The 24,364-nt window shown below is 46.7% G+C and overlaps 1 protein-coding gene across 2 annotated transcripts in view; it reads left to right on the top strand.

Moving 5' to 3' along the window:
• The first annotated feature begins 1,255 nt into the window (after window positions 1-1,255).
• STRA8 (stimulated by retinoic acid 8) overlaps window positions 1,256-24,364 on the top strand; it is a 98,809-nt gene continuing 75,700 nt past the window's right edge. For both annotated transcript variants that reach the window (XM_069230045.1, XM_069230043.1), the window contains exon 1: window positions 1,256-1,515. The gene's annotated coding sequence lies outside the window, so the exon portion shown is untranslated. The remainder of the gene's footprint in view (window positions 1,516-24,364) is intronic.

The following is a 24,364-nucleotide window of genomic DNA, read 5'->3' as shown; positions in this document are numbered from 1 at the left end:
CACTCCACAGCACTTTATTCTAAGACACCCTACTCCACCCTCTCTCACAACACTTGATGGCACTCTGCTCCACTCTCCACCTCTCCACTTTACATCACTCCACACTACTCCATTCTATTCCACTCCATGCCAATCTACAACACTTTTCTCTACGTCACTAACTTTTAGCAACGCTGGTGTACAACATGGGTCAAATACATTGACAAAGCCAATCGCTCTTGTTTAACCGAGACCTATTGGCTTTGCCAATGATTATTCTATAAATGCAAGCATTTGACTGGACAATCATTTATTGGGGATGCTGGGTGTATTTTGAGCAGTGAGTCTGTGATCACCTTATACCTACCTCCTACCTGAGAAGCCTAGGGCTGTTCGAACCGCACTTACACTGAGAGTCAAGTGCTGAAGGGGTTTTTGCTTACATGCCAGCATTTTAGAAGAGAAAGGTCGGAGTTTGTGAAAAAATAAACTGTAGAATATATTCCTCTCGTTGAACGAGAGACAATTTCAGACGGGAGACACCCAAATAAAGCCATTTTGGGCTTCAAAATTTTGGAATCTTCCGCCTGAATCGAGTCTATTAGCATGGACTCGGTCCAGTTGCTCACAGCCCACAGTAGGCCAGCCCTGGGACATGAGGAGTAAACGGCCTCAACCACCACGGTTGGGCCCAGTAATTCATAAGTACATTTATAAGTTTCTCCCAGTTATTCGCATAAGGATGCAGGAGGACGACATATAATAAGCAAAGTGTTAGGTTTCTTACAAATTCGTTAGCTTTACTTGTAGGCATTGAAATGGGCCAACGGAAGGGGAGTGGCAGTAACCGACTAGGTAAAGAATTTAGGAGACTCCAAAGAAATATAAAAAAAGAAAGCAATGAACAAAAAAATTGTCTCAGGGTTAATTCACAGAGGTGCGGAATGGATATGATCGGTGACCTGTAGAACAAAAATAGATGTCTGCGCATCAAAGCGGTGACAGAAAGGTGACTCTCAAAATTAATTGATAAACAGGAGGACATTGTTGTGCTAAAAGGAGCTCTTGGTGACTACATCATAGAACTGGTGCTTTGACTTTTTTTCACTACTTCAGACGATTTCGAATGCATTTATCCACGACAGTCGTTGCTGTCAAAGTCGCACACGTGCAAACAGGCTCCCATCTCCTGTAATCCTCCTCCCAACGCGCTCCCCCGCCCCTTCACCCACCTCTGACCTCCTTGTCACCCGTGCCCCTTTCTAGAGAGGTCGCTGCCATGCTTCTCGCGCCACGCTGTAACCCTTTCTAGAACGTGCATGTACAATCGACAGTTTCTCATTGGTTGCTGGTGTACTCAGCAACGCAAGAAGGCGCCAATTACTTAGAAGAGAAGGCGACTCGTGCTACGATTGGCCAAGGTTTCGCTTCTGCCGTGAAGGTGGTCCGATGGCGGGAAGACATGCTGCGCTACAGCGCGAACGGCTCCGCAGAAGAAACCACCACTACGCAGAGTCCAAGCCCAGCAGCTGATAGGTAAACACCAGGAGCGCATGCGCGTGGCGGGAAGCGCGAGCAGCGGAGCTAGGGAACGTTCCAATCTGCCCCTGATTACGGATCTTTACACCAGGACGTTTCGGGGCCTGAACTCACCCCGCAAAGTACACGTCTGTCCCTTTCAGACGCAAAATCAGCACCCTTGACATACCTTTTACCGGCCGTCACTCTAAGCGCAGAGGCAAAGTCTCAGAATCTGTCACACTTAAATATTGATGCCGACAAGTTCACCCTCGGGGGCTGAGCAATAGCATTACTGCACGACACGGTTCTCGCCCTGTGCTGCAACTTCCATTTGAGCATAAAGAGTTCAGTTTACTGATAGTGTGTGCTGGGAAAACTGTAAGGAGGCATGATATTTATGGGTTTTGTAATTTCTTATTTCAAACCCCGTTTGTCTTTTAATAATGTTTTCGTCAACTAGATTTGATCGTTCACCGCGCCGAAGCAGTTTTTACCTCTGGCATGAAAAAATATTGACCCGCATCCTAACGCAGTAGGACTTTAAAGTACCTGGTCCCTCTGACCAGATCAGTCTAATCGAAAGTGTTTGAGACAGACCCACGCGGGTTTAAAAAAGGGCTGCACAGCCTTATCTGACAGTTGGCGAGAATTATAATGGGAAAGCCAGCACTCTGGAATTAATGTACGAGATATGTTAACAGTTTTGACCACCCTTTAAGTCCGCTAAACCTTCTCTTCCAACCTCTAAAAAACATCTTGTGCTCCCACAGCCCTGCAGTTGTAAATGTAGGGTTACCTTATTTCCCTTTGGAAAATCCGGGGCACTTCTGCATAATCTATTACGTCTGTCAGCCTTTCACCTAAAAAATGTGGATGAAGTCGGGAGTTTCAGAGGGCTGTCCCATTAAGGTCAATGGGGAATGAACACTTTTTGGAGGGTGATATAGGTTGCAAAAGCAGGTAATTCCACAGAATCTATGAATGCATTTTGTCAGGTGCATGAACAGAGGTGGGCGACACCAACCAAATGTGTGTGGGTTGACAGCTATGGTATTGAGGCGTTAGTATGGAATCGCCAAGTGACCAAATCTTGAGTGAGTTACTCCCAAACGTGTGAGCAAGTCTAGTGAGTGACCCTAAAAATATCAAGAGAGTCCAAAGAGGCGGTCAAATAAAATGCCAGCAAGCAATCAAAAAACAAGGATTTGCAATGTAATAGGTCTCGCATTTGTTAGAGTTAGAGCTATTGGCGTGGTAAATGCATAACTGGACTTTTCTTGCTACATAAATTGGTCATAATTTCGTCTTTTCCTGCCACATAATTTCAGTGGCCCTGCATATAACTGAAGCACTTCCATTTACCTTCTTCCTCTATCTGCAGCCTGCAATACAGACACATTACTCAGAGACTTTGGAAAAGTTGACACTGTCTGATCATCTGAAATACAAGTGAAGTTTGAATGTGACTCATTGTATTGCAATGACTCCACATGGCATTTTATCTTGAAACATTCCACTATCAGTGAAGTGGAGCCTTGTGAGTACCTGACAAAAATGGAAAGTACAGTACACTATAGAATTAAAGAGTATGTATGGTCAAGGTCATTCCCCCGAGGAAGCCCGTAGCTTGCACTGACATCACACTTAAAGAACTTATTACAAAGCTGTTTGCACAACACACCGATGACCTGAACGGAGAATAATAGCAAACATCGTTGTGACTCAGCTGGCAGCTGAGTGAAGTGTTGGCATCTAGTCACATATATCCTAGCCCAGGCTCTATTTGTGGTGAGTGAGATATCCGTAGGAACGTCTGCATAGTGCAGAATAACACACCAGACATATTACTGGCTGGAAGTAGCAGCAGATGGGGGTGGAGCCATGGAACAGCAAGTATGCTATCTGAGAGTTGTGATATGTTTTCCATGTACTAAAGAAAACTTGTGTAATGCAGCTTCAAGAAGTGCACAATAATAAAACAGTCTTTTATGGATTACTAAATGTTAGTGTCGTGTGACTATCGCTGTTAAAAAGTGTTGTTGCTGTTCAGCTCAACCATACTCATTTCATCAGTCTCAGAAAGATGAAATGCAGAGACATTTCTACTGGGATTTTATTTAGTTATGCAAACCATAAACTACACCAGGACTACCAGGTGATTCGATGTTAGTAGAGGCCGTGGGGCTTATTCACATGCCCCCTGCGCCACTGGTGCATCACTTTTCCTTGGGGAAAAAAGTGACGCCCTGGCGGTGTAAGGGGCTTGTAGAGGAGAGATGAGAAACTTGTGTAAACGTCTGAACAGAAATTGGAAAATAAGCCTGGAAAGTATTGTTCTTTTTATGTTACAGAATGAAAAGTCTTAGAAGCATTTTTGCCTCACATTTCAAAATAGCTCTAATGAAGTTAACAATAGCAGAGCAGCCTGAGAAGATTTAGGGCCCCAATAAAGGAGATAAGCAATGCCCTGTGTGTGGATGTCTCTGAGGGCTGGCAGGGAGGGGGCCTGGAGGGAGAGACTCCAGATGCAAGGCTCTGCAAGTTTCACATCATTGCTTCTAGGTTTAGCTGCATTCTACCAGAAAGGGCATATTGTGGCTTTCATGAGCAGTGAGCTAAATGTTTAGGCACCAGGTGCTTCTTTTGTAAAATAAGCTTATTTTAGCAGCCAGAGGGAAATGAGGACAGCACTGGAGTAAAGCCAAAACATATTTTAGCGATATGAGAGGAGGTGGGAGGAACGGAATGCTGCAATAAAACGCAGGCAGTTACCAGCCTGAAACACCCACAGTGAAAAGTGAGCAACACGGAAATGACAAAAGTAGTCTGTCACAGCAACAGATAAAGAAACCAAAGTGGAATAATGCAGTAGTTGGTCACTGCTCTGAAACAGAAAAAGGAGGGAGAAAAACACAGAACTGACCACTAGCGAGCAAGAAGTTTTAAAGGACACTTCAACCAACAAATGAAATCGCTTTAAGCCATTAGAAGTGTACTAAAAGTATTCAAGAGGTCGACCGCTTACGCTCAACCTAAAAAAAACAGCAAGCTAATCAGAAAACTGCACCAGAGCAAAACCCTTTAAATAGAATGTTGACTACAGACTGCCATAGACTAGGCAAATAAGAGACTTAACTGAAATAAAATGTGTTCCTGGCTGAGCCATCCCCAGAAAGTCTGGTCCTTCTGCCAGTCAAATGACAAGGATGTCATATTGGCATGTACTGGCCATGTAATGAATTTATTGGTCTTCTATTGTTACAGTCAACATCCAAGGAGTACATTTCATTTTCACGTGAGATCTGCTAACTTCAGAAGAGCTCCAAACTTTACTAGATATGACATCTTTCTCGTCAAAGTGCTGTTAAGGTTCGATACTTTCAACGATGCTCAGAAGCCAGAAATAGTAAGCAATTTGTTTTGACAGTGTCAGATAACACAACCCTGCTCCACTCACATAGCCATTCCCTGCACCTCTCACAGTGGTCACAAATACACATTTCCCAAACATGCACGGCCCCGTCCGTATTACTCACATATAGAACATTCACAAACACTGCCTAATTATAGCATACAAATATAACCCCATGCATGAAACCCAGTCATAGCACTTGTTAACAGAAACCCAACCTGCTTACCCAGGCACAGCATCATCCCTTAGATCCCCATGTGCCACCTCCAGTCTAATGAAACACACATACAATCCCAGTGCAGCAGTCAGAGCAAGCATACACTGAAACCCAATTGTGCCCAAAGTTTTAAACCACGTGCATCACCATCTTCAAAACCCACTGCTCTTGTGCACCGCCCAGTGCCAGCACCTAGACATTGAACTCCCATATAGGCCACCCAGTCAGCAGTCATCCACACTGAAACAACCAAGCATACCAGCTTGTTACAGCATCCACCCAAAAGAACCTCTTTGTGCACCGTCCAGTTAATACCTACATATAAAACCGCTCTGCACACACTTACATTGTCATTTGATCACACCATCTGAGTGTAGAAGGACCCACACGTGCATCGCCCATTTATATCACTTAATTGTATAATTCGTATAGAACACCCTCAAAACCCTAATGTGTACCACACCATTGCAGTACCTATAGAATGAGCCACCTTGCTTCACTTTTTCACAGCACTCACACACAGAACTGTGATGTGTTCTTTACAGTCAAAGAAAGCACGCTTAGTCCCAGTGTGCACCGTCCAATCACAATGCAGTAACTTCAACTCCTGCCACCTCATTAATCCCAGATGTACTAGTCCGCTACCACACAGAGAAATCTCTGTACCACACAGAGTGGTAGCAACCTCAGTTTTATCACCCATATGTCTCACCCGATTACATCTTCCACTTATATAGAACTTCTCACACTTGCACCTCCATCACCCACACATTAGCCTGTGTGCACCACCCAGTCCCAATGCTCACATAGTGAATTCCAGTGATGTCATTATGTGCACCCAGGCACACTTATAAAACCATGGTTGCCACCAGTGGCAGGGCAGGATTTTGTGCTCAGCATGAACCTTGGTCAGTTGTGGCTGCTGAACTTACGAAACAGGAGATGTCATAAAAGGCAGCTGTGAACAGTGACAGCTGGTGAAGTCTAACACAAAGTGTTGTTTAATTGCTCCAAGCGATTTATGGGAGGTAGTGCGGTTAGTAGACTCGGGGGTGTTTTTGAGATTATATTTTATACATGTCTCTTAATAGTGCATTTTAGATTATCAATCATACAATTATTAAATGGAGGGTTGCTATAAATGGCCACCATGAACAGTGGTAGTTGGTGAAATAGCGGGGAGTATATACTCAAAATGCACTAGTAGACAGAGGATGAACTATGCAAGTGAGTAACATTTGCTTCAGAAGGAAGTGTGGTGTTTGCTGGAAGATTGTCAATATAGTCATGTTTTGAAGTTTATTATGCAATTCATGATTGGCAATTACCAGTGCCCCAACAGATTCAGTATATCATTTGAATCGCAACCATTATGCCAGGCCCGAAGGGGTGCACCCTATGAAACTCTAGATGCTAGGGCTAATTGATCAGAGGTACTGCGTGTTGGAGGGGACAGACAATATTTCATGTTTTACTGTTAGCTGCAACAAACTGGCAAAAATGTTCACACAAAAGATCTCGGACGTAACATTGAGTCAAAACAAATTAGGACAGCGATCACTGAAATCAAGGGAAATTTAGGTGTCAGGTGGCCAGCGCTCAAACAATTCACAAACCTTGAACCTTGTACACACAGAGCCTCATTCTTAATTAAATAGATGACCAGGTCCTTGCAAAACATCACCCCAAGGATCAGTGAATCACGGCTCAACATTATTAATGCTTCCCTTGAGCAGGGCTTAAATCCAGACTCTGTAAAAACAGTAATGTAATGATTTCTATAAAACCATGTGAGTGGGACAGTAGATATTAATTACTGTAGGTCATCACCATCCTAGACTTCTTGGCCAAATTATTAAAGAGCTGTGTAGCAGAGCAACAGAAAAAACACATCTTGGAGAATAACCTAGTGGGATTAGGGTGGGCTTCGGCTCATAAACTACACTTATGTAGTGGAGGATTTTGGACAGAGGTGAGTCTAGTCTAGTCTCCTCAGCCTGCTGGACCTCCCTGCAGCATTTGACATCACTGAATGGAACATACTCCTAGATACTCAGCAAAATTAGCTGGGCATAGTGGACTGTGTGCTGAAACAGCTCTCTTCTTATTGTTGTAACCAAAAATGGAACTTCATGTCAGCTATCAAAGTGTTCCTTCATTACCCATGACATATTTGGTTTGACGGGGTTCTTCTCCACTCCGCTTTTGAATTTTCACATGGAGTGTGTTAGAAATTGGGTCTTTAGTTGGCAGAGGTATTCACCCTTGTCCAAGTAGGGACCACAATTCTAGTCAGGGTAAGTCACAATACAATCCAAATTATTCTGTGCCCACTCTCTGGTAGCTTGGCACTGAGCAGTCAGGCTTAACTTAGAAGGTAATGTGTAAAGTATTTGTGCCATAACTCATACTGTAACACATTGAAAGCACTGCAAAAATATACCATACAGGTTTAGAAAAATATCTAATATGTTTCTAAATAAAATAAGGTCAGAACGTACACGTAAAGTTATGAATTTGTAAGATTGAAATCCCACTAAAGCGCTTAGAAACTCAGTAGCTCCAACTGGGGCTTACACACCGTCGCTGATGGAGTCGTTTCCAATAATCCGATGCCACAGGCGCCGGTCACGGAGTCACACGGATCCCCAAGTACAGTACCTTTGAAAACGAAGAAACAAAGACGTTGCATGGAGTCGTGGAGATGAAGCGTCGCTGGAGCCGGTGCGGCGTCAGTCCCTTACGGCGTCCGGGGAGGTGAGGCGTTGGTTCCATTCTGCAAGGCAGGGGAGGTGAGGCGTCGGGTCCGTCCAGTTGCAAGGGGAACTGGTGCTGCGTTGGTGGCGAGTCATCAGTTCCGTGTCACCCGACGTCAGGCGTCGCGGCAACGTCGGACTTGCGTTGCAGGCCACAGTCGTTGCGTGCAGCGATGTCCACAGAGCAGGAGCAGGCTGTGGCATCGGTGCTGCCGTCGCTGAAGTCATTCCTGGCATCGCCGAACTCAGAAAAGTAGCTAAAAGCTATTAGATGAAGTCTTTGCTGTCCTTGAGACCTCAGAACAGGAGGCAAGGTCAATCCAAGCCATTGGAGAGCACTTGTGGGAAAGGCAGAGCCCTTCCAGCAAAGTCAGATGCCAGCAGGGCAGGAGAGCAACAATCAGGGCAGATGTGCTTCTCAGCAAAGCAGTCCAGATGAGTCCTTTGGGCAGCCAGGCAGCTCCTCTGACAGAGTGCAGGTGTAGATCCAGAGGTGTCTGCTTTGGTGGGGTCAGAAACCAAGTTTTATACCCAAAAATGCCTTTGGAGTGGGGGAAACTTCAAAGAGTGGTTTTGAAGTGCACAAGATCCCCTTTCAGTCCAGTCCTGTCTGCCACTATCCCTGTAGGGGTTATCAGTTCTTTGTGTGAGGGCAGGCCACTGGCCTTTGAAATGTAGGAGAGGGCCCCTCCACCCTTCCTGCCCAGGGAGACCCATTCAGTATGCAAATGAATGCATATGTGACTGAGTGTCCTGTGTTTATGGCTGTCTGGGTGGAATGCACAAGGGGAGCTGTCAACCAGCGCAGACCAGACGTGGACTGGAGACAGGCTGCAAGGCACAGATGGCAGTAAGTGCAGACAAATGCCTACTTTCTAAGTGGCATTTCTAAAATAGTAATATTAAATTTAACTTCACCAGCAAGCAGGATTTTCTATTACCATTCTGGCAATACTAAACATGACAGGCCCACTTCTTTCAGATCAGAATCTACCACTCAAAGGTATATGAGGGTAGTCCTAATGCCAGTCTATGAGAGGAGCAGGCCTCACAGCAGTGGAAAACAACTTTAGGAGTTTTTCACTACCAGGACATGTAAAACACATAGTGCATGTCCTACCTTTTACTTACATAGCACCCTGCCCTATGGGTTATGTAGGGCCCACCTTAGGGGTGACATATACGTAGTAAAAGGGGAGTTTAAGGCTTGGCAAGTAGATGTAAATGCCAAGTCGAAGTGGCAGTGAAACTGCCCACACAGGACTTACAATGGCAGGCCTGAGACATGGTTAAGGGGCTACTTATGTGGGTGGCACAATCAGTGCTGCAGGCCCAATAGTAGCATTTAATTTACAGGCCTTTAGGATTTTTTGTTTTCAGACCTCTCACAGTGAAGTTTCAGTCTTTCTACATGGGGCACCCTTAGAGGGTTCCTAGGGGTCTGGAGGTCCACCAAGTAAATGGCCTCCCCCTTACGCTCCTTGATTTCATATGGGCAAGTCCAGCAATCCTGGAGAGCTCTGGGCTCTGCTGGTTCCATGACCCATACTTTGTCTCCTGGTTGAAACTCCACCAGAGTGGCCTTCTGGTCGTACCAGCGTTTCATTACCTTTTGACTGGCCTGAAGGTTACTTTTGTCCTGTTTCCAGAAGCAGTGCACCTGGTTGTGGAGGGCCAACATGTAGCTGACCACATCCTTGGGGAGGGGGACCTGGGAGCTTTCTCCCACCCCTCCTTAAAAATGCTTAGTGCCCCCCTAACAGGGTAGCCATAGAGAAGCTCAAAGGGACTAAACCCTATCCCCTTCTGAGCAGCTCTCCGTAAGCAAAGAGAAGGCATGGCAAGAGGACGTCCCGTTTATGCCTCTTGACCTCAGGTAGGCCTGCGATCATGCCCTTCAAGGTCTTGTTGTACGCAAACATGAAGTTAGTGACTCTGTCAGACACCATCTCTTTGGGGAACCCCGCGGGGGTAAAGATCTCCATCAAGGTTCTGGTCATTATCGGTGCAGTCACTGTCCTCAGAGGGATTGCCTCTGGGCAGCATGTGGCATGGCCCACCAAGACCAGAGTGAAACTGTTGCCTAGGGCTGTCTTGGGGTCCATTGGACCAATGATGTCGAAGTCCACCCTTTCAAAGGGGGTGTCACTGACGGGAGGTGGGATCAGGGTGCCTTCAGCTTTTCCTCTTACTTCCCAGTGGCATGCCAGGTGGGAGACAGGACCCGCAGATTGTATCTGAGGTTGTCCTCATTCGGGGCCAATGAAAGTGGGTAACAAGCCTAGCAAAGGTCTTGTCTTGCCCTAAATGTCCTGCCAGGGGTATGTCATGAGCCAAACCCAGTAGGAAGGCCCGGTAACACTGGAGGACCACCAGCACATGTGCTGCCCCAGTACCTGGAGCCTTAGGCTCACTAAATAGGAGATCATTCTCCTAGTAAATTAGGTGATCCCCAGAGGCTTCACATGCTGCATGAGCTGAGGCATGTTGCCTCAAGCCCTCAAGAGTGGGACAGTCTTTCTGCGCTTTGCAGAATTCCTCCCTGGTGGGCCCACCCTCAACTTGCCATCCTGCAAGCTCAGGTAGGTCACCCAGGGTGGCAGTGTCCTCCCCTGAGGGACCCCGTCAACCTCCACTCCGGAAACTTCTGGAACAGGTTTCCCCCGCCCCTTGCCCCTCTCCTTGGCAGCTGTCTGGGTCAGTCTTCCAGGCTCCAGACGCCCTTGTCTTTCCTCCCGGGCAGCCATGGACCGTATGGTCATACAGACCCACTCGGTCAATCCCATCACCTCCAAGTTAGACATGAGCTATACCTTCCTCCAGGCAGTGTGCTTTAGGTCATTGCCTAACAGACAATCTACAGGCATGGCGGGACTCACAGCTACTTCTAGAGTACCAGAGACCCCCTCCGCCCCCACTCAGAGAGAACCAGAGCCTCCGGTAGATGGCTATCGCAATTGTCAGCGACTATGAATTGGTGGAATGTGTCCGTAGGACCTGCTCTGCTGACCCTTGACAGTAGTCATGCTGGCTCCTGTGATTGGCAGAGCCTCCACCCGTTGCCCACTAAAGGTGATCCACTACCTATACTTAGAAGTATTGGCAGGCATGTGGGCTTTTGGCATCATCTGCATCCCCCAGGGACACTAGAGTTACCTCTGTCTGTTCTCCAAAACTATCTGGGACTACCTCCTCCCGAGACCTACACTAGCCAGCCTAGGTGTCTGCCCACCAGTTCGGCGCTGTGCCCTCTTTGGACATTTGGAGTTGCCCTTAGAGTGACCATACGTGGAGCACTCTGCACATTGGGGTACAAACCTCCCTGTGTTAAGATCAAAGATCTCTTTCTTGTTAGGATTAGACTGGGACTGGTTACCACTTTTCCCTTGGGAATTATTTTGGGGGCCTTTAGCAAACTCATTATTTTTAAGTTTTCTACCCCCTCTGGTTCTTCTGTTGGGAAACCTTGACCACCTTTGTGGGTGTCCCACCCAGATACCTTTTTGGACACTCTGGTATTAGCCCAGAGGTCCGCCCCCCCAGCACGCTTCCTGGGATCAGTCAGCTTACTGTCATTTAGGTGCTGGCGCAACTCTGTAAAACAAATACTGAGCATATGCTCTCTCAGGATTAAATTGTACAACCCAATATAATCACTGACTTTGCTGCCCCGCGCCCAGCCATTCGGTACCTTACTGGAAAAATCAATAAAGTCTACCCAGGTTTGGTTGGGGAGCTTGTGACTGTCCCTGAATCTTTGGCGGTATTTCTCAGAGGTCAGTACAAATTTGGCAATCAAAATGGTTTTCATGGGGGTGTACTTGGTCTGGTCCCCAACCTCTAATGTCAAAAGTATGTCCCTCCCAAGTGTAGGAACGTGTTTCCGCATACCCGCCCACCAGTGCTCTTCAGGAACCCCATCTGCCCTCAGTTCAACTTCATAAGCAGAAAACCACTTGTCAATGTTATCTCCCACCACATAACTGGGCACCAAATCCTTGAGTATACGAACCTTCTTGTCTGCAGCAGGTCCTGTATGTATGCTGCTACCATCACTGCTGGACTCAGACTGCCTAGACTTGAGCTCCTGCTCTTTTAGACTGGAGTTCATGGGCCAAGATAAGTTTCTTCTCAGCTAAGGCTCTTTCAGCCTCAGCTCTCCTCTGTCTATATTTTTAATCTTGCCAACTGGAGCTGAAATTCTCTCTCCTCCCTCCTTTCATCTGCGGTCGAGCCATCACTGGATACACTGCTTCCTGGTCTCGCAAGAGGAACATATCCAGGGGTGTCATCCCCTACTGCTGTTGGCAGCTCCTCGGGAGAACCATTCTCTTGCTCCCCCAACTCATCATTCTCTTGTGTGCCGTACTCACACCAGGCCCTCAGCGCCTTTTGAAATTCTCCCTTCTTGGAAGCTCCAGGGGCAGGTACCCCCATAGCTTTGCAAAAGCCCTTCAGCTGGGGGAATGTGTAATCCGCTGGCTTAGTCAGGTCAAACTCTCCATGTCCACTTGTGGACTCAGCCAGCGACATGATGTATAGGATTGATTAAAGAATGCCAAGCAGGGAAATTGCAGGCACACGAAAACAAATCCAATTGACCTTTAAATGTGGGTAGGTAGTGTACACGTAGCTATTGTATGGCACTGCACAAACACAAGTCCTATCCTCACCGCTGATCCCCAATGTTAGAAATTAGATCTCTAGTTGGCAGAGGTATACCCCCTTGTCCAAGTAGGGACCCCAATCCTAGTCAGTGTAAGTCACAACACAATCCAAATTATCCTGTGCCCACCCTCTGGTAGCTTGGCACTGAGCAGTCAGGCTTAACTCAGTAGGCAGTGTGTAAAGGTTTTGTGCAGTAACGCTGTAGGAAAGTACCCTCTTTTTTTTGGCATGGTTACCCCCATTTTCTGCCTGTTGTCAGTGTTTGACTGTGTTCACTGGGATCCTGCTAACCAGGACCTCAGTGATTATGCTCTCTCCCTGTAAATTTGGCTGCTTGAACCACACGCACCCCACATTTGAAATGCTGGTTCCCCCTTGTAAGACCCTAATGTATGGTACCCAGAGCATTGGGGTACCAGGGGATCCCGATGGGCTGCAACATGTATTCTGCCACCCATGGGGAGCCCATGTAAAATGTATCTGCAGGCCTGCCATAGCAGTCTGCATGAAAAGGTGCATGCACCTTTTCACTACAGGTCACTGTACCAGATCACTGTAAGTCACCCATATGGTAGGCCTTCCTAGCCCAGGGGGCATGGTGCAAGTACCTGCGTGTGAGGGCACCCCTGCACTAGCAGAGGTGCCCCACGAACTCTAGTTCCATTTCCCTGGACTTTGTGAGTGTCGGGACGCCATTTTACGCATGTACTGGATATAGGTCCATGTGTCCAGCTACATAATGGTAACTCCGAACCTAGGGATGTTTGGTATCAAACATGTAAGAATCATACCCCAATACTGTTGCCAGTATTGGATGTATGATTCCATGGACCCTGGGGGCTCCTTAGAGGACCCCCAGCATTGCTCCTACCAGCATTCTAGGGTTTTCCGGGCAGCCCACGCTGCTGCCACCCCTCAGACAGTTTTCTGTCCTCCATCTGCTTGATCTGCTCAAGCCCAGGAAGGCAGAACATAGATTTCCTTTGGGAAAGGGGAGTAACACCCTTTCCCTTTGGAAATAAGTTTTACATAGCGTGGGAGGAGTAGCCACCCCAAGCCATTGGTATGCTTTGAATGGCACATTTGGTGCCCTCCGTGCATAAAACATTCAACACCGGTTCAGGGACCCCCAGACCCAGACAGTACCATCTCTTGCAGTTACCAAGGCTTGTTGGCATCTCCTCCAAGGGATCTTCAGGCTTCATGTAGCCCCAGCCCCCAGCACTCTTCCCTGCGACGCACAGCCCTCTGTGTGCTTCTCCTGCGGCGTGGGACCCTTTTTCAGTTGTGCTGCATGGGCTCCTCTGCGACTCCTGGTTCCTCTTCCAATGGGTCTCCTGTGGGGGCTGCCTTTTCTTCTGTGGAATCTCTGCCTTGCTGAGAATCCCCCCAGGACTCCCCTCCCCCACCCCGTGGGTTGAGTCCTCCTAGACCTTGCTGGTCCCCGGCAGCCCCACCTTTGCTTCATCATGACTTCTGCCTTTGCGAAGGCTTGTGGGTTGCTTTTCCACGCCACTAACCAACTGCAATCTTCCATCTGGCGTGGGACGTCGACTGCATCCTCCAGGAACTTTACCGACTCCAGGGCTGCATTGCTGACTGTCTTCGTCCTACCGTCGACCAACTCCTGCAACCACAGATGGGTGAGTAATGGCCCCTGCCCCCACCGGACACTTCTGTGACTTCTGGACTTGGTCCCCTTCTTCCACAAGTCTTCCTCTTCAGGAATCCACTGCTAGTTTCTTGCAGTCTTGTTGGGGTGTTGCATTATCTTCATTTTCGTCTTTATTGGTGGTTTGGGGAAAATCTAGTAACTTACTCCTTTCTTCGTGGTTGCTGGGGGGCACTGTGGTACGTACCTCTGGGGTTTCCTAGTTCCTCCTCTGCACATCTCACTTACCTAGGTAGTGGTCAGGCCTTCGCATTCCATTTTTTTAGTATATGATTTGGGCTCCCCCAGAGTCACTATTGTTTATTTACTTTTGCACTGTTTTCTTCCACTATTTATGCCTCTTTCTGATTACTAGTGTACATATTTGGTGTGTTTACTTACCTCCTATTGGAGTATTGCCTATCTAGTGTTTTGGTGCTGTGTAACTGTAATAAAGAACCTTTATTTTCGTAACCCTGAGTGTTTTCTTTCATGTGTGTAAGTGCTGTGTGACTACAGTGGTATTGCATGAGCTTTGCATGTCTCCTAGATAAGCCTTGGCTGCTCATCCACAGCTCACTCTAGAGAGCCTGGCTTCTAGACACTGGCTATACTACACTAATAGGGGATACCTGGACCTGGTATACGGTGTAAGTGCCTTAGGTACCCACCACACACCAGGTTAGCTTCCTACAAACTCAAACAGTAACACAGTGAAAACACAACAAAAATACAGCACACAGGTTTAGAAAAATAGATGATATTTATGTGAATAAAATAAGGTCAGAGTCGTTTCCAATAATCCGACGCCACAGGCGCCGGTCACGGAGTCACACGGACCCCCGGTACAGTACCTTTGAAATCGAAGAAACAAAGGCGTCTCACTGAGTCGTGGAGCTGAAGCGTCGTTGGAGCCAGTGCGGTGTCAGTCTCTTATGGCGTTCTGGGACGTGAGGTGTTGGTTCTGTTCTGCGAGGCAAGGGAGGTGAGGCGTTGGGTTTGTCCGGTTGCAGGGAGAGCAGGTGCGGTATCAGTGGCGAGGTGTCTGTACCTGGTGAACCGGCGGGGTTGATGAATCCAGTCGGTCAAGATGTGATAAGTCGACTTTGCAGTGTCGCGATCACACTCCGTGACGTCAGAGGCATCGCGGCAACCTCAGGCTTGGATTGCAGGCCATGGTCATTGTGTGCAGGGATGTCCACGGAGTGGGGGCAGGCTGCGGCATCGGTGCTGGCATAGCTGAGGTTGTTCCTGGCGTCGCTGAAGTCGGAAAACTAGCTAAAAGCTGGTAGATGAAGTCTTTGCTGTCCCTGAGACTTCAAAACAGGAGGCAAGCTCCATCCAAACCCTTGGAGAGCACTTTTGGGGAAGCAAGAGTCCTTCGAGCAAAGTCGGAGGCCAGCAGGGCGGCAGTCCTTCTCAGCAAAGCAGTAGGATGAGTCCTTTGGGCAGCCAGGCAGATCCAGAATTGTCTTATTTGGTGGGGTCAGAGACTCAGTTTATATACCTTAAAATGCCTTTGAAGTAGAGGAAACTTCAAAGAGTGGTTTTGAAGTGCACAAATTCCTCTTTAAGCCCAGTCCTGTCTGCCAGGATCCCTGTAGGGGTTATCATTCCTTCGTGTGAGGGCAGGCCATTGGCCTTTGAAATGTAAGAGAGAGCCCCTCCACCCTTTCTGCCCAGTGAGACCCATTCAGTATGCAGATGAATGCAGATGTGACTGAGTGTCCTGTGTTTATGGCTGCCTGGGTGGAATGCACAAGGGGAGCTGTCAACCAGCACAGACTAGCTGGGATTGGAGACAAGCTGTAAGGCACAGATGGCAGAGAAATGTCTACTTTTTAAAAGAGGCATTTCTAAAATAGTAATATTAAATCCAACTTCAAAAAGAAGCAGGATTTTCTATTACAATTCTGGCAATACTAAACATGACAGGGCTACTCCTAGATTAGAATCTACCACTCTGGAGTATATGAGGGTAGTCCAGATGCTAGTCTAAGAGAGAAGGCCTCACAGCAGTGGAAAATGACTTTAGGAGTTTTTCACTACCAGGATGTGTAAAACACAAAGTACATGTCCTGCCTTTTACCTATATAGCACCCTGCCCTATGGGTTACCTAGGGTCTACTTTAAGGGTGACATATGTAGAAAAAGGGGAGTTTAAGGCTTAGTAAGTAGTTTTAAATGCCAAGTCGAAGTGGCAGTGGAACTGCACACACAGGCCTTGCAATGGCAGTCCTGAGACACAGTTAAGGGGCTACTTATGTGAGTGGCACAATCAGTGCTGCAGGCCCACTAGTAGCATTTAATTTACAGGTCCTGGGCACATGTAGTGCACTTTACTAGGTACTTCTAGATAAATTAAATATGCCAATTGAGTAGGAACCAATATTACTATGTTTAGGGGAGAGAGCATATGCACTTTAGCACTGGTCAGCAGTGGTAAAGTGCGCAGAGTCATAAAACCAGCAAAAACAGGGTCAGAAAAATGGAGGGACGCAGGTGAAAAGGTGGGGGATGACCACCCTAAGGCTGTCAGGCCTAACAGAGAGCCTCAATGCGCTCCAAAATGATTCTGGCAATGACTACCATCAGTACCCTTACAACTACAAAATCCGTTGGTGGTTTGAGAAGAAATATAGTATAGCTCCAAGGTTCAGACCAAAACCAGTACTCTACTGGCATAGCTGATTTGAAATAAATGCTGGTGCAGGAGAGCCCTGCGCAACTTCTTGGGTACCAGATTGTCACTAACTCCAAGGAAAGCATCAAATTCACCCTCATTCAGTGGTGTGAGGGTTGCAAAATAACACTTCAATTAGGCACTGAGCATAGTTTTTCATTATGTCGTGAGCGGTCCCAATGCACTTTGCATCAATACAGTTTTGACTATGGAGTCCAGTGTTACTTTATTTAAAGTCACATGGAAAGTGTTTAGCTTGATATAATGAACAGTAGTTCAGTGCAAAACATTGGTACCTCAACCTATTCAGGCCCAATTAAAAAAAAATATCCTCAAAGGAAAATTAAGTGGCCCTGTCTATTTTCTGGATGTGAGTATTTTGGTGTACTATATGATGTGGCTGTGGGGCCCTATTGTGCAGCACACTCACAAAAACATCTTGGGTCCAATCAGACTCTTTTTTTTTTAACACCTTTATTTTTAATTTTTTGCATTAACAAATACACAGCAGTGCATAGAGTTTCAGCAATAAAAATATTAAAGCATTGAAAAGAAAAGAGGCATGACTAGGGATAAACGTAATTCCTGCACATTATCCTGACAAGGGTGGGTACTCCCTTTAGTGTGGTACCCTCTAGTTTAGTTGCTCCCCTGTGATGAGCCTTCCCCTAGCCACCTCCTCGCCTCCTCCTCCCCCTTGTCTGACATGCTGTCTGTTGAGGAAGAACTGTCAGGGGTCATCTGGGTTCAGGAGCCTGTCGCTTAGTTCCCTCCAGACCCCAAGGTCCTTGCCCACCTTATCATCCCTTCCACTCAATTTTATGTGGATTTCTTCGGCTAGTGCCCATTCTTTAATGTCACCCAGTCAGCGTTGTTTGTTTGGTATTCTCGTGCCCATCCAGGAGATGGAGATCCGGTGTCTAGCAAGCATTAGTGCCAATTGCAGGAATTTATATGCCATCTTTTTCCTTTTTGGGCACCTGATGGTTCCCCAAGAGGTAACAGGACGGTGATAGAGTAATAGGGATGCCCACCATTCTATTCAGAGTCGCCACCACCTGCTCCCAGTACCTATGAACCTCCCAGCATTCTCAGGCCAATGCTGCGTTGTCCCTGCGCCTTGGGCAACTGTCGGACCGAGCATCGGATATTCTATGGAAGTCTCAGGGGGTAAAGTATGTCCTGGGTAGGAAATTGAAGTGAACTAACCTGCATCAGGCAGTGCAGGATACCGAATGGGTGAGTGAATTGATTTATGTCCTGTCCACATCCCCCAGGTGATCTCCCATGTCGCCCTCCCAGGCATTCTTAGATCATGGGGCTTTGCCACCTCTGTCCCTCCTCATGGCTTTGTACAGCAAGGTAATTAAGTGGCGACCTGCCCCACAGGATAAAAGGATCCCCAATATGTGTGTCGTCTCTGGTAACGTGGGTCATGTGCCCCTAGCTATGTCAGACAGGCCAGGGTGGTTTAGGAAATGGCCCTGTCTTAGTGCGAAGGTGGTGCAAGCGTCCTCAAATGATATGAATGTTTCCTCGGGGTAAAGGTCACCAAGAGAGTCACCCCCGCGATCCAGTCCTGAAAGGACACATCCACCATCAGTTGGCGGACAGGTCTAACTATCCATAACGGCAGTTCCCGGTGTAAGGGGACCTTCTTCAAACCTTTTTGAATGAAACTTTGGCAGATATAAGCAGTGACTCGCACTCTCTGCAGGACTGTTGGTGAGATCTCGTGCCCTCCATGAGGAGTTCTGGCAGGCGTTCCGCCACCCTACCCCCCAGAAAGCGCTTCTCCCAGCCGTCCTCAGGAGCCAATTAGCGTGCCACATACTGCAAGTGTAATAGAAGTCGAGGCATGGGCCTCCAGACCCCCTTTTCTTAAGGGTTGATAGAGCTACCCTGCTTCTTCTGCCCCCTCATAATAGGGAAACCAGTCCAGTTGTTTGAACACCCACGCCAGGAGTGGACATAACGAGTTCTGAAGTGTGTATAAGCATCTGTAAGCAGCACCATCTTAGAGATGACTAGGCACCCCATTAGTGAGAGGGGTAGGGTGTTCCACAATGCGATGGAGGATCTAAGGTCAGTGAGAATCTTGTCTACGTTTAGGCTAAGCTGGCTGGCCACCGAATGTGACACCCTGATACCCAGGCTGTGTTGCCAGATTGGGCTATTTCCCGCATAAATGGGCAATATTTTTTCTAATTTGTGCAGGAGAAAAACCCAAATGCGGGTGCCTAATTGTGGGAGGTTTATAAGCCTGTTGTGCGGAAAATTTAACCTATGGCGGCGCCAGCCTCAACAGTGTCAGAAGCACTTCACTCCAGTGGATGAGATCGAAACTTTGTTGTCATCTTTGGCAATGATGGCAGCTGCGTCACAGCTACAGTCACTCACAGTTAGGTAGCTATGGCCACCCATGATCCGATTCAACACTGTAACGTGATTGCTGTGCCTGTGCCCTTGAGCGAATAAGCACGATTGCCATGACGCTTGCAGCATCATGATTGGACACACACAGACACAACTTGTGTCTGCGTGTGTCCAATCATGATGCTGCAGGCTTCGTGTCAATCACGCTCATTCGCCTCCGGGGCACAAGCACATTGGCTACACACACTACATGTGCTGCTGCAGCCAGCAGCATGTGTGTGAACTGTAGTTCAAGCGCACATGCTGCTGGCTGGCACCTTAGCTAAGGTGCAGGCGGTGTGTGGTGTACCATACCGTGTTTGGGGCTCATGGCTGTCAATTTAGTAGTGTGAAAGTGTTGCCAATAGACGGCCCTGTCAAAAATGATTGTCTTGCCCCCTCTGCGCTGTTAAAAGCCGCAATGGTGCACGCTTCCCTCTCTCTTGTGCGGACAGTGCTGCACGTTGGGAGAGACCCCACCCCAGCAGTGCCAGTGATTGACCTGACCACCAGTCTTCTTCACTCTCTTCAGCGGTGGCCGCTGGGCTCGGCCAGTGGCGGTGAGGGCTGAGTAGTGGCGTGTGACTGGTGTGTCCGGGCTGCTCACTGCCGTGACTTCACTGTCAGTGTCACTCAGTCATGACGACACAACACTTTAACTACTCTGACCATCGTCATGTCTACTCTGATTCTCCCCACCGGCTACGGCGTCACCGACTCCCCTTCCCCTTGTGTGAGCGCCGGCAGCTGGTGGTCGTGAGTGGCCCGCAGCCCAGCCTCAGGCCTGTGGAAACCTGCTCTCAGGCTCAGCCTGCCCTGCAAGTAGATAGTGAAACGTTGAGTGCTGTTGGCTGGACTGGTGTGTGTACATAATTGTTTGTGTGCAAACTGCAAAGGGACTGTAATCCAACACCCACCAACCCACCCTCCCCCCATCCCCTGCAGCCACCCAAGCCTCACATGATTGTCCCTGGGGGCTGGCCACTTAATCACACTGCAAGTTACCTAAACCAGCGGTTGAAGTGATTTTAGAATGAGCACTTCTACCCCTGGTTTAGGTAACTTACTGCTGCTGGCGTGATGCCACGTCAGCCTGCCAGCCTCCCTTTTTACCTGGAAGAGAGCCGCTTGATGGGGCCTGCCTAGCTGCCAAGGTTTCCGATTGCTTATGTGTGACATTTTCTTTATGGTTTCAGTATACTTATCAGTGACACAATGACCAAATGTGTGACACTTCAAGAGACACTTTGAGGGTTATTACAACTTTGGAGGAGGTGTTAATCTGTCCCAAAAGTGACAGTAAAGTGGCGGATATACCACCAGCCGTATTACGAGTCCATTATATCCTATGGAACTCATAATACGGCTGGTGGTATATCCGTCACTTTACCGTCACTTTTGGGACGGATTAACACCTCCTCCAAAGTTGTAATAACCCCCTTTCTCGCGAGCAAAATCAGGCAGTGAAGTCCATGGAAAAAGATACGTATAAAAAATTAAACCCATTTGAGCAAGGAAATAAAGTTCTTGAAACTGCTGCAAAACACCTGATCTGTACAGCAGGCATTTTAACCCTCTACGCTACATTATGTTGAGTCAAAACTGCTACTAGACAAAACTCATCTCTGTCCAGCAGTAACATTAATCATCATTTCACTTTGATGTTTTTATTGTTGCCTAAAACTGCTAGACACACAATTAACCCTCTAGCTGGAGCTTTTACACCCATAAGTTATGTCCAGGCACAATGCCCCCTCCCCTCAGCTCACTTGCAGGTGCGGATGAATCAAGTAACAAAAGAATCTCTGTGACAAAAACAGTAACCCACCGAGCTGTCTATATAAAATACATTTCTGTGATATCGTGGAACATGTTCTTTACAGCAGGTACATTAACCCTATGTGCTGCATTATGGTGAAACAACTCAAAACTGCCACTAGATAAAACTCCGATCTCTCTCCAGCAGGTCTTTGACTCACTAACTCAGAGTCTCTGTCAGTGCAGGGAAAAATGCCTGCTGCCTCGAGTTGGTGCCAGTCTGTGGAGTCACACTCACAGCAGGCAGCTGCTCTACTGCTCAGATAGTGTCACTGTGATGTGCTGGAGACAGGAGTCCGAGGGGAAGAAACTTCCCACCAGCACGGGGAAGTGGCAGAGAACTCAAGGTCGCTTTGGGGCAGGCAACTGCACATGAAAACACAAAGCTGCCACTGCTGCTCTGGGCCAATTGGCTGCGTGCCTGGTGGTGGCAGAGTTCCTTGCCTGAAATGAAATAACAAAAGGCAAGGCGCCACTGGATTCACTCACGTGTGGCTGCACTGTCCTTATCCTTAGCTGGGCGGCTGTAGTTATTTATTGCTTCTGCACCACGTGAGATCAGGGAGAATGAGGCAGACCTGGCTTGATTTGAAGTGGAAGCCTGGCATTTTGTTGCTTAGCAGAGTGCTCATGTCCCCCCTCTGCCCAGTTCACAGTGTGTCAAGTAATAAATAACTATAAGTATGGAATTATTTTAAAACTACACATACATAAACAGGTGTGGCACGTATCAAGTGATGCGCCTGCTACACGTAGGTATTACATTTAAAAAGGGACTTTCTATTAAACATATTATTTAGTTTCTTTTCGATTATATTTGTACATTCCAAGATGGCTGCTGACGTGCAGACTACCCACTGTGCCCCTTGCCCTTGGAATTTAAATATCTTCTATACCGTGTTGCCATCTTGCACAGGAGGTGTTACTTTATTTCCTCAAAGGTTATTTATTTAATTTTCTATAGATATAGACAGTGCACCATACATAGCTCATTTCTCGGCTTCCGCAGTGCCACAACTGCCTCCAAAGACAGTAATGTGAGGCTTAGGTGCCAGGCCAGCCACAGCTCATTTTGAGTGACTGTGACATGGTTTCCCAATTGTTCTTTTTCGTACATACATGATGAGCATGACATTTCAATTGTTATGAGTGACGTCAGGTGTCTCTATTTCTTCTTTCTCTTCTCATGGTTGTGTGGTACTTGGCTGGGCAGCAGGGATTGCATACACTTTTGAGCTTCTGTGCATTAAGTATGAGGACTGTGATGCTGCATGCAATGGGGGTGGGATCAAGAGTAGTTAAAAAAAAAAAGAAGAATAATCTGTAAGTATTTATGGTTTTTCACACTGCTTCAATCAGAAATATAGTAAATTATGAAACCCCTGTTAATGCACTGCAGAGCTTATGGTTGCATTATTTCAGTGTTAAAATTAGGCTAGGACAGGTTCATTTTGGGCTTACTTTGGGCTGGTAGTTCAACAGCTTTGGGCTTTAGAAGGCTTTTCAAATCTGGCAACACTGTGCCCAGGTATCTGAAATTGTTTGTTTCCCAGCGAAGGCTCAGAGAAAGCAGGCTTATTTATTTAACCTTACGCTCAGCACTTGGTAGCTGTGGCTGCAAGCAATACAGCTTATCAAAGGAACTATGTGTAAAGCATTTAACAGCACCAAACCACAAAATAGGAAAGTCACACAAGAAAGAGACACAACAATTTATAAAAAATAGAGCATATTTTTATTAATTTTTTAGAGCTGTGGGGGACGGGGGCCACTGGAGGGTTTTGAATATATGAATTTTTAAAGAATTTAATTTCTTTTATATCAACTGAAAACAAGCACTGGCCAACACAAATTTTGTAAACTGAAAATTTGAAAGAGTTTGTATGGCAACTCCACCTGTGACCAATTCAAACAGGGCAGAGGTCTAGGAGGCCAATAAGGCTACTTTAGGCAGTAACCTGTCCACCAGATCAGCTTTGAAGCAAAATAAAAAAAATTCTAGCATTCACGCTAAGAATTTTTCAATTCTATTAAGGACACGGAGGCGAGGATTATGCTTCTCTTTCCATGCTTTATTTTAACAGCAGCCAATGAAAATCATGGAAAGTAAAAAACTACATGACCCAACATCAGTCATATCACATGATCAACCATAGAGGAGGAAGCCTATAAAGTGTTGCATCACACCCAGCCACTCCTCTTTCTTTGTTCAAAATTCGCAACAGAAAAGTCAAAGTTTTAACGAAATACGCCAACGAAAATCCTGAGAACAGATGAACTGGCATCCGACTTGACCGGAAGAAGAACGAAATCGCGGCAGTCCGCATTACTTCTCATCATTTCCTAGAAAAAATGAAAAAAGTCCAGGCCATAAAAACTGAATAATATAATAAATACTTATATTCATTATTTAATAGGGAGGGATAGCACTGAAGTACAGTAACTTGCACACAAATCAAATAACATGAAACTTTACAATCATATATATCTATAATATACAGTGCGGCGGGATAATCCTCGCCTCCGTGTCCTTAATAGAATTGAAAAATTCTTCGCGCGAATGCTAGTATTTTTTTAATTCTATGTCAGGACCGGAGGCTCAGATTATGCTTGTTCAAAGCTGATTTACCACCACCGATGCTATATCCACAATAGGTTTATAATAAAACGTTTTAAAAGTTGAAGGCAAGGACCAATCCGCTGCCTTTAAAATGTCCTCTAAGCGAGAACCCATACCTAAAGACTTCGATGCCATAGCTCCTCTGGCCAAATGCGCACCAAATTTAGAAACATCAATACCTGCTTCACTCAGCAACCAACGCATCCATCTAGCGAGTGTGGCTGAGGAAACAGGATGATATGGTTTAACTAAGGAAATGAATAATTTACCTCCCATATCAGAACAAAATTCTTCTGTACTCACCTCGTAAGCTTTAAGACATTGTACCACACAAAGCTTGGGATTGTCCACAAAACAGGGGTAAGATACTGACTTCAAATTGCATTTTGTTCTACGCGAAATGGAGAATGATACTCCTTCAGGAGAAAACACTCTCCCAGCCAAATCAAGAGCTCTAACATCTGAAACTCTCTTACAAGATATCAAACACAATAACATGGTGAGTTTAGCTGATAATTGTTTCCTAGACAAAAATTTATTAGCAGGCCAAGCTTCTAAAAATCGGAGGACAACATTAACATCCCAAAGGGACGAATAACGGGGTCGAGGGGGATTAGCTAACCT

Source organism: Pleurodeles waltl, chromosome 4_1 (genome assembly GCF_031143425.1).
Source record: "Pleurodeles waltl isolate 20211129_DDA chromosome 4_1, aPleWal1.hap1.20221129, whole genome shotgun sequence".
Taxonomy (NCBI): Eukaryota; Metazoa; Chordata; class Amphibia; order Caudata; family Salamandridae; genus Pleurodeles; species Pleurodeles waltl.
The sequence above is the reverse complement of the archived record's forward strand: the minus strand, read 5'-3'. Positions and strand labels throughout refer to the sequence as shown.